Source organism: Lagenorhynchus albirostris, chromosome 2 (genome assembly GCF_949774975.1).
Source record: "Lagenorhynchus albirostris chromosome 2, mLagAlb1.1, whole genome shotgun sequence".
NCBI lineage: Eukaryota > Metazoa > Chordata > Mammalia > Artiodactyla > Delphinidae > Lagenorhynchus > Lagenorhynchus albirostris.
Window position 1 is genome coordinate 135,749,406 of NC_083096.1, and position 11,373 is coordinate 135,760,778.

General features: G+C 40.4%; 1 long non-coding RNA gene across 1 annotated transcript; it reads right to left on the bottom strand.

Moving 5' to 3' along the window:
* Positions 1-494: 494 nt before the first annotated feature.
* Positions 495-11,153, bottom strand: LOC132514740 (uncharacterized). The gene is made up of 4 exons (XR_009538919.1): positions 11,015-11,153; positions 7,099-7,142; positions 1,479-1,598; positions 495-1,014 (listed from the first exon to the last, which is right to left on the bottom strand). It is a non-coding gene; the product is annotated as an uncharacterized LOC132514740 (long non-coding RNA).
* Between the last annotated feature and the right edge of the window lie 220 nt (positions 11,154-11,373).

The following is an 11,373-nucleotide window of genomic DNA, read 5'->3' on the forward strand; positions in this document are numbered from 1 at the left end:
AATTGTTCACCTTCTGCTCTGCTGTGTGAAACTCAGGTTCACTGGCCTGTGAGCTTTGATCATAAGGAATGATTATTCTTTTACTCCACTGACAGCCTGAGCACTTTCTCTTTCTCCCCCAAGTCCACAGATTGACACAGATGTGGCTATTTCTGATTCAGATACAGTCTGTTCTTTGATATATTTGAAACTAAAACTAAGAAAGTATTCAGGATTCTGACCCCTTCCAATGTAGAATCTTCCTGCAAGTTCTTCTTTTCCATGTTCTTACTACTCCTCTATTTGTTTCAAAGATGAACAATGAACACATTGATGATGTTTTCACATTTAAAAAATTACTGTCTCATATATCACCTCATTATTTTTCCATATCATCCTGTATAGTGGATATCATGGTTCATACTTTACCAGTGGAGATACTAATGCTCTGGCATTCAGAGCTACACTAGCTCTGGGAGGGTCAGCTGATCCAGTGATGCCATAGTCATTAGTGTTCATCATTTATTGCTGATTTTAAAATATCTGCTGTACATTTGTGTGTGTACAACACAATACCAGACATTGGGAGTGATACACAGATATACAGAACAAATCGGAACATGTCCTCCAAGCCCCAAGGTGTCATACTTCTTTCTTCCTCCAAGTCTTTCCAAGTACTGTTTTTTCCGCCTAACTCTTCTTGACTCTTCCTCATTTCTCTAAACTTCATGAGCAGGGTAGCAGGTCTGTATTCACTGCTGTATCCCTGTCACTAGTGCTCTGTACATGGTAAATGGTCCATCGGTATTTGATGACTGATTTTTGAACTCGGCATATCAATTTGTCTCTTGCTGTCCCTGCAGGAATTTCAGTTCCTTGTTGCCCCGTTGTAACTACAGTTCACATTTCTCTTGCCCTTGGAGTCCTAATGCCATTTCTGCACTCTGAAATAAACTCCTGAAAAAATAGGTGATACAGATGGTCTCAAAAGTCTTTTTTCTGTGACAATTTGTCTCGAAACTTGACCTGGGCCCACTGTCAGTCCAAAATAGAAAGAGTTGATCAGGGACAACACTGAGAACCAAGCATAAAGCCTGTTAAAATTCACCAGTTTAATAAAAAATTAATCAGTTTCTGACTTTTGTACTAGAAATAGAATCATAAATTATATCCTTTGCAAATCCAGATTCTCAGCTATATTAATTGTTAACACTCAGCATATAATATCTATGACAAAGTTACAATAAAATTATTGCTTCCAGAGTGAGTAGAACATAAATTTAAAAGATTTAACAGGAGGAAATATCCTAACTCCATTATAATGTTCCGATGTTGTTTCACAGACATAAGAAATATTGTGTACATATTTAACTCTATGAAACTTTGTCATCATCATCATCATCTTCTATTCAAACATCTCTGCATTTCTGGCACAAGCACTGGGGCTGAAGCATAGTGTGTACTTAGCAAATGTTTTTGAATTGAATGAATACACTTACTATGACTGATCCTTGACAAGAACTTTATGGTGTACAAAGTGAACAGTTGTCCAGACATTATTCCACTGGAACCTCATAACAACCTAGTGGGTTGGATAGAGGGATGACTACCAACTCTATCTTAAAAATAAGAAAAGAACTACTCAGAGGGATTAATTGATTCATCTAAGTTCACATACAGCTAGTATGTGATAGAGCTGTCATTCAAATCCAAGTCTTGCAACTCCAAGTCCCAACGCTTTTCTGGCTTGACTTTCAAACTTAAGTTTATATATGGTATGAGGACTGAGAATTCCTTAACAAGTCAAGTGGCACTCAATATATTTGTAAAATATCAAAATAAAATTTTTCTAATGTTTTAAATTAGAGAGTCATTAATCTAAATAAACACAGACACCATTAAAACAAATTTAGAACCTGCAAATAATTGAACACATTGTCTTAGGACTAAAATGAGAGGAAACCACGGGGTATGTGGAATAAAAACAATCATGCTGTTAGTGAAATGTCAGTATCTCTTAGTCTGAAGGAGTGAGTAATTATCACAAGAGGAAAGGAAAAATAAACCGTAATTAAGCAATGATTGTAATAGTGTTCCTCTGGGGATAATTGTTTGTCTTTATTGCATTCCAGCAACACTACTCTATAGATGATATAGAACCTACTATTTTCATTTTAATAGTTACATTTGATCCATGCATTTTTAAATCTATGATTTTAATAAACAAATTGTTTTCTTAAGGTATTTTAAGTTTAGTAACGCTTTAGTTTTTATGTAAGGCACTATGAACATTTTTAAACAACCAGTGCCTCATTATTTAACAAAAACAACAGACCATTGTTAATTCATTTGGCCCAACAGTGAATAAACATCAATAACTCTGCAGTAATTAGAGCTGCTCAGAGAGACAGAGCAACTCAGGAGCTCCACATTTTACTGAAATCCTCAGGCTGAGGCTGGTAGGGGTGCCAAAGAGAAAATTCCAGCATCCAGTTGTAGGATGGGCTTCTTATTTCTTTGTTAATTTTTAAGATAAATTGTAACTGTCCTCATTTCAAGAAAGGTCTTCAATTTATTTACAACAAAAGTACAGGTATAATAAAATAAACAATCCGAAGTCACTAAAAACAACCAATCAGTAAAAGAGGAAAGGAGAAAAATTTTATCAGGAATTCACAGGAAAATACAACTGAGTGTGTATCATATATGTAGTCATGAACTTCTTAGCAACTGAGGAAAAGAAGGAAACATTATTCTTACTATTTAGCAGAGCCTGGAGTTCTGTGAGGCTTTGGATTCAGATCTGTTCTTAGAAAAGGCTTTACATAAATAATGTAAATGAGAGCACACTTTACAACAAAAGTATACACGTATCCCTCACACGAGTACATTTTATAGATATGGCCTTGGTGAAATCCAAAACAAACTGGAAAGATAAGACTGTGGTGTGGACCAGAGAGATATGGCTTCCTGGGGATGGGCGCCAGCGGAGAAAAGCTAATAGGTGGGACAGGAGAGCTGAGGCAGTTGGGGAGGTTCCCACTTCACATAACCCTACATTTCTACGTGAAGTAGGACGTACCCCCTCCCCTATTTAACACCTTTCAGTGGCAACCCATTGCTTTCATGATAAAAGGAGATTCTTACCATGGCCTTCAAGGCCCTACATGATCCCGCCTCTGCCCATTTGCAGTCGCATTTCCCTTGGATAACTCTGCTCTCACCATGATGGATCCCTTCCAATTCTTCAAATGCATTGAGCTCGTCCTACTAAGTGCTTCTTCAGAGGCTGCTCCTTCTGCCTGAAATGCTCTCTCCTTGCCCTTTTGCCTGGCTAATTCCTGCTCATTTAAAAGATTTTGGCTTAAGTATTCCTGCTACAAAGAAGACCACACTGACCACTGCCTCGCCCCATTTGTATTAAATCACATCTATAATTCTTTTACACAGAATGTGGCATTTTTCTTCACAGCTAATTTATTTAACAACCTATTTGGGCTTTTATTTACTTAAATTCTTCTTATATGTATATACATGGGGTAGGATACATACATACGTATATTTTCTAGGACCGAGACGGCCTAGAAGCACATCTAGCATCCAGATCTTGGTTTCTAACATCATTCTCCAATAAAAGGAGCTAGGGCTCCCTGGAGAAATGACTGATTCTAGGGGCAGAGAGAATGCAAGATGAGCCTAGATCATCTTGCAGTGACAGAAAACAAGGAAGTGCTTTAAAAAATGGTGATATGGGGCTTCCCTGGTGGCGCAGTGGTTGGGAGTCCGCCTGCCAATGCAGGGGACGCGGGTTCGTGCCCCGGTCCGGCAGGATCCCACGTGCCACGGAGCGGCTGGGCCGTGAGCCATGGCCGCTGAGCCTGAGCGTCCGGGGCCTGTGCTCCGTAACAGGAGAGGCCACAAAAGTGAGAGGCCCGCGTGCCGAAGAAAAAAAAATGGTGATATGTGAAAAGCACATGGCAGTCAACCTGAAAGAGCCCCCAATGGCCAAAGCTAGAACAGTTTGAGCAACAAAATAAATAATGATAGTATTGGATTATAACCTAAAGAATAAAAAAAAATCTATGAATCCATAATGATATACATGATAGAATAAATAAATAAATAATTGGAGGAGAAGAGACAAATGTTTCTTACAGAAGAATTACAAATAATAAGAGCAGTTGCTCCCCCTTCCAGAAGGTAGAGCTTAATTCCTCTCCCCTGGAGTGTAGGCTAGGCTGAGTCAACTCCCTTCTAACTAATAGAATATGAAAGCAGTTACTGTAAAGGTAGTAATTTTACAGTAAAGAAATATGACAAACACCACTTCACTAAATGATTAAGGTTAACATCACCAGTGATAAGTCATGTTTATAGCATGTATCCTTGACACAGTGTGATGAGAAGCACACTCCACCTTTAGATTGTTCATCCAAAAAAATCCATAACTCCAGTTGATTGTGAGAAAACATCGGACAAACCCAAATGACCTAACTGGTAATTTTCAAGAGTGTCAAGGTCATAAAAAACAAAGGAAGTCTGAGAAGCTGGCACAGTTTGGAGGAGACTAGCGATACATGCTGACTAAACGCAATGTGGTGCCCTGCATGGGATCCTGGGACAAAAACATCAGTGGAAAAGCTGGTAAAGTCTGTAGTTCAGTTAGGAGTATCGTACCAACGTTAATGCTTAGTGATAAATATGCTTTGGTTGTGTTACACATTAACACTAGGGGAGACGCAGGAAGCACATATAGGAACTCTCTATACTGTTTGCAATTGTTCTGTAAAACTAAAATTATTTCAAAATGAGAAGTTAAAAATATCTTCTCCCACTGAACTCTGTTAGCAGGAATCATCCTGTAGTGATCACTACTATATGTCCGTTCCTAGAACAGGGCGGTATGCTGGATAAGACTTTGGTTCTAGAGCCCGGCTGTACATTGAATTCCTGTCTTGGCCACTTATGAGCTGTGTTATGAGCAAGTTTCTTAAGTATTCCAGTCTCAGTGTTCTCATCTATAAAGAGGAAGATAAGGTGGTTGCGAGAACGGCAGGGCTTACTATGTATAAAACACAAACAACAGTGCAAGGTTAGTTATCATTGACATAACTCTCATTCAATGTATCATTGTTGAATGACAGAAAGAATGACACAAGGTCTTTACTAAGAAAGAGTCACAATTCTATTAAAGTCATAAAGAGAGAGTGTTTGGAGAAAAGGTTCGGGGCACAGAGTAGTATGAATGAAATGGGGGTTCCATGAGGCACAGTGCGTAGGTTGGCAGTAAAGATGGCAGAAGTATAAATTGTGGAGAGTGAAGCAAGGAGCAGCACTGGAAGTATGTCTGAGGGCCTTGTATCAATATTTTGATTAATAGTGAAGAGCGATTAGCCTCTCTGGGGCATGCTGCCTTAGGTAGGTTCTTCACTGGAACCGCACTCAGCTCTGTATTTGCAGAGGGCTGACCCCTGAAGCTTACATTTCTCAGCCTCCCACTTCTGATGGTTTCCAGCTGAATATGGCCAAATGGGAGGCAACGGTGAGACACTGGAGGGTGGGAGATTGGAGTCCCTGGCTGGGCCAATGACTCCAGCAGCAGCTACATCTCCATGAACAGTCCTGCCATGGTCTCAGCTTTTGCCCAGAGGTCAGTGGTACCACCTCTTCCTCTGTCCCTGTAACCTAGGGTCTTAATGGCCTCCTTCTGTCAATGACTCTTGGGTTGCCTCCCTGTCCTCATTTTGGCTCTCAGTTCCTCCGTTACCCATGTAACTTTACCAGTTTTGGAATCGCTACTATGAATGCTCAGGTGGTTTCTACTTCCTGATTAGATTCTGACAAAAACAAAGGTCATGATGGAATTCCCTGTTTTCCAGACCGACTGAAACTCCGGGGCAAGGTTTCCCATTGCTACACTGGTTGTTTTCCTAAGTATCTATTATAGTCAATGTGCTGTGAACCACCTTGGGCTTCAGGTATCGTGACGTTTAGAAGAAGGAGGTGTTGCGGAGAGCCTGTTTAGGATTACTGAAGCACCACTGCTTTCCAGACACTCCCAGACAGATAGGAAACATCTGATGGGAGGAGGAAGTTTCAGAATCACAGTGACACAACAGCCAGCCCCAAAGATAGATCCATCAGGGGTTATACAGGCCAAAGAGCTCCCCTGCTCAGAAGTATGCCACAGTGGGACTCCCCTGGTGGCGCAGTGGTTAAGAATCCACCTGCCAATGCAGGAGACATGGGTACGAGCCCTGGTCCGGGAAGATCCCACATGCTGTGGAACAACTAAGCCTGTGAGCCACAACTACTGAGCCTGCGCTCTAGAGTCTGTGAGCCACAAGTACTGAGCCCGCACACCCAGAGCCCATGGTCCACAACAGGAGAAGCCACTGCAATGAGAAGCCTGCGCACCTTAACAAAGGGTACACACTGTTGGTTCTGTTTCTCTGGAGAAGTCTAATACAGATGACGCTCTTATGATCCTTTGTGCTCTCCAGATTTGAGAAGACTACCTGTTATTCTTCCTCTTTTATGAGGAACATGGACCTTCATTTCCCTATAAGAGATAGTTTCAGTTTAATATCACCCTGTATTTCAGGTCCAGGGTGGAAGGATTTGACTCAATCTACTTGCAAAAGTATGATTTGATGAGCAGTATGTTGCAGAGTTATCCAGTGGATAAATATAAATTAAGTCATGTTCATATTTAGGGACCACTCATGGAGGCTTATATATTGGTATACACCTATTAATCCATTATAGTTGTTTCTTTTTTTGATGCAACAATTGCCCTGTTTTGGCCAGTGGAAACTCTTCGAATTTATCCAGTGTAAGATACTATCATTATTAGCTATTTTTATTGGTACATAAACTATAATATATTTGAAAGTGAGAGCTGTGATTAAAGTGTAGTATGAGAAACAATAATTTTTAGAACACTGAATTAAGTACAAATGCAAAAGGTTGTGAGGAGAGGAAAATGATAAGGAAAGGTTTAAAAGGGTAACACATTGTTATCTCATTCTACATTTACAGTCATAAAGGTGTTTTTTTTTTTTAACCACTTCCTCACCAACTCAATCACCTTTAGAATAAAGTCAACATTGTACTTACTTCCTGTAGATTTCATAAGCTCCCAGAAGTTTCCTGGCAAGACCCTGTATTAAAAGGAGCAGGTGATATCAAGGTCAAGTATATGTTTCTGATATAAATAGCAGGAAGTCTATAAAGTGTTTATTTTAAGAAAAGTAGGTTTGAAACATATGCTTGAATATACAGAAGCACAATACGTTCTCCAGCGCAATATAACACCTGTGTAGAACAGCTAAGCCATATGTTTCAGAAATTATACTTTAAAAATTACTATGTAGATGTCAAAAAGGAAAATGCACATTTGTAAAAAAAAAGTTTGTTATTAACATAACTCAACTGTATGGTTTCTTCAAATCTTTCTTAACTGTGACAAGTATTTTTAAAATCTTCTAGGATATGCCAAAACTTCTTCTAAAATCATTAACGTATAATAAACCAAAAGTCTTAGAAACCTATTGTCAAAAGGATGATATTAAAATTTCTATACAATATTGGAATTTAAATCAGCTCAATTTTAATGCAACTCATGAAATTTAGTATTAGAAACTCAATGTGTCACAAAATAGCTAATGTTAGATATATTTCCCATTGGTATCTTCTTGGTCTCAAGGAAAGAGCTTTCTGCCCTTTTTAGCCGAAGATCTAACACTATGTTAAGGTTGTCCATGTTGTAGGTATGTACGTGTGTTTAGGGTTAGGGTGTGCACAGGAAGGGGAGATAAGAGTGAGAAGTCCTCAGGCTGCTGTGTGTGACTAGAGAGGTTCCTACCTGGAATATATAATAGAGGGGAGGAAGACTTAAAGTTAGAATAAATAGAAATACTAAATTTAAAAAGATCACCAAGAAATGCAGGATTGAATTTTCAGCTAGTATTTGACACTAGCTATCCCAATGGCTTGATCTATGGTGCTTCAAGAGCTACAATTTAATTTAACTGAAAGGGCAATTTAATTGAATTGAAAGATTTATTATAATGTGTTTCTAAATAAAAATCTTCTTTAAGCCTATTTTTAATGATTAGTTTAGACCTTGATAATTAATAATATTCATTTGTAAGACAATATTTGATATAGTAAAGTAGTGAATATAGTAAATTGATACAGTAATGTAGTAAATAGCATTTTCTTTCTATAATTAGGTGAAACAACCAAATTGCACTTAGTAACCATTAATTTGCTGAATAAACCTTATTCACAGATAACATGAAAGAAACATTCATATGACTCAGGTCAAAACATTATGGATTCTTGGTCCATTGGGTTCAAATTACTATAGTGGTTCTATAGTGCAATAAAATGCTCGATACAAAAATGGAATAAGTCTGGAAGATGTCTCACAACTTATCTCTCTCTAGGAGATTCACAATACACATACCATATTTAGACTATTCTAAGATATCCTATAATAACAAAAGCCTGTTTAACTCAGTGTTTCCCAAACTTAGTTGGCCCTGGCTCACTTTTCCAAGGAAAACCTATTATTCTGGCAAACCCTGTAGATCAAACCCTGTTGGCTGCCTACACAACAGCTCTTCCCTCCTCCCCTTTTCTAACAGAACAATGATTTCATTGGAACGGCAATATGCCCAGTCCCAGTGCATCTTGAGTTCTCTAAGCCAGTCTTAAGAATCCCTAGGGGCAGATCTGTGATGCAGAACCTGGCCAACGAGACCTAAGGAGAAGTCTGCTGGGAGGCTCTTCCTTGATCAAAAACGGTGGCATTGCGAGAAGGTCCTGGATGCTGTTATGTGAAAAATGAGATGCCTCTAAAAGTGACAGCATCTTGGCAATCAGGAAGTAACAAACCTAAGGTCAAAAGCCAGCTGGCTGAGGTGGGAGGAACAGAAGGATAAAATGGGCTTGGATCTTCGATGGAATTGTTGAATCCACACGCCAACTTGATGACTGCCTGTCTCCATATTTCTTAATAAGGAAAAAAAAATCTTACATAAGCTACTCTCGGGTTATTATCACTTGCAGCTCAGCACCATCCCAAGTGACAAACATTCTCTCGGGAAACCCTGGAGTAGAATAAGAGGGTGTCCTGATGATTTCCTGGGAGATTGAGCACTCAACACACACTAGTGGGAAAAGGAAGCAAGAAGCGTTGTTCAGGGCTGGGACCAAGGGCACTAATTTAACAAGACTGAGCCTGATGTTCAGATCATGGCAAACCTGGCTTCATATGGGTCAGGGTGGTGCTAATAGTTTGAGGTATATCAATTGTGAGGTACATCAGTAAGGGTAGAAAAGATTATGCTGAGGGAAGAAACAACCTTAAAACTTATGTCTCACTCAAGCTGCATGTTCGTTGTGGGTTGGTTGGGGGCTCTGCTCTGACTCATCTTTACTCTGGAGCCCAGGAGGAGGGAGAACCCTTTTCTGGAACAGTGCTGGCTGTCATACGGGAGAAAAGAAAGTTCTGGGGATTCTCACTTGACAAAGACTTGGTCCATAAATCACACCCATCATTTCTCACAGATCATTAAACAGAACTGGTTACAAGATTCCACTCAACCATAAGAGATCAGGAACGGCAAGCCCTCGGAGAACATCTTGACTGGCTATCACTCATGTCAGCGGAGCTGGCATCGCAATAGAAGTTTCTTGCCAGAAAGCATGCTTGAGGCCTTTGGATTCTCTCTGGGAGGTCTGTATGGGCAAAAGCAAGACCTGGGTTGGTGGCTGGAGAATTACAGGGAACTGCATTTGGCCCTGGGGCAGAGAGCTCATAAGTGCTAGATAAAATATCAGGGTTCTATCAAACTGCTTAAAATCCAAGCAGGACTCTGGCCCCAGGAGAGAAACTGGAGGGCCAGATGCTTACCTCTAGTTTCTGTTTGCTGAGTTCAGGTAGATAAGCCTTCCATATGGTTTAATTTGAGAGGGATTTCTGGGGCCAGGTGGGATGGGAGAGACGATTTATAAGTCAGAGTAGCAGGAAGGTGAATTTAACTTACGGTTGAAGGAGAGCCAAGGTTCTACCCAGGGAGACAGTTTCAAAAGTCAAATTTGAAGGGATTAGTGAGGCCAGAAATAAGAGAATAAGTAAACAAAGCTCAGGAGGATTACATGCGGAATGCAATAAAATGTGAGGCATGGACTTTGACAAATGGCTTAGGAATAACGCAGTGAACCATGTGAGTGGACTCAACATTTCTTTCTTTGTGCCTAGCATAAGAAGAATTGAGCAATTTCAAGGGGTCATGCCAGACTGGATAAACATGTTTGTCCCTTGGGGAGAAGCCTGTGATTTAGTGAGGTTCCCAGTGCCTAGGGCCTAATGGCAGAAAGACGAATTCCAGACTCACTGGCTGGGGAAGAGCTGCAGCTGGTCGGAATTGGGTGTACACAGCCTGCCTCAGCCTGGCTTATCTTCGGGATGGAGCAGAGCTGAATCTTCGGGTGAAAGACCTTCAGTACCTGAGCTTAGCAGAGCTGAGAAAGGCAGGGCTGGATGTTTCATCACTTACAGACGAGCCTTTCCAGACAGGCCTGCATTACTGACATCCTTAGACCTCTTGTAGAACCTATCAACCGTGGTGTGCATTGGGCATCTAGTATGACATTTCTGGGCTTGTTAAATCTCTTTCTATGTGTGTCCCCTTTCTCTGCAATCTGCAGCTGGCCCCTTTACGCACTGACGGGAACTATTCCAGCACTCTTGACATAGTAAGGGCCCAGTACTGGCTGGTTGTTATGGATAGAACACAGAACTTTCACCTATAGAAAATGAATATAAAGTCATCCAACGTTACTGGAAACAATGCTTCTAGAAACAACGCATTTACTTTATAATGTAAAAATGGATGGGTTGAGGAGAAAAACTGGTGTTCGTTGCAGTTCTATTTTATATCAGGCACTGGGCCAGGCACTTCAAAACATCATCCCATTTACTTCTCACATCAGCCGTGAGGCAGATTTTCATTTCTTTTACCTTATAGATAAGGAACGGAGACTCACAGGTTACTAGCTTGCATGAGTTCATACACTGTGTGGATTAGTAAGCAGTGAAGCTGTGATTCGAAGGCAGGACTCAGTGACGCCGTGGCTCAAGCCTTTATCGCTTCACCACTCTGCTGCCAATAGAAATAACGCAGTACTTTGATCAACCAATGAGCATCAGAAGGGGCCTCCTAGATATTCATACATCTTCTAAAGAGGGGGACCACAGAGGAGAGAGCAATTAGCTAACTAATGAATCATCCTCTGTTGCACAAATAAGCTAATTGAATTTACTTAGGAAGAAGCATTGGAGTGATCCTGCCTCTGTGATCCAGCTACCCAATCTTGGGC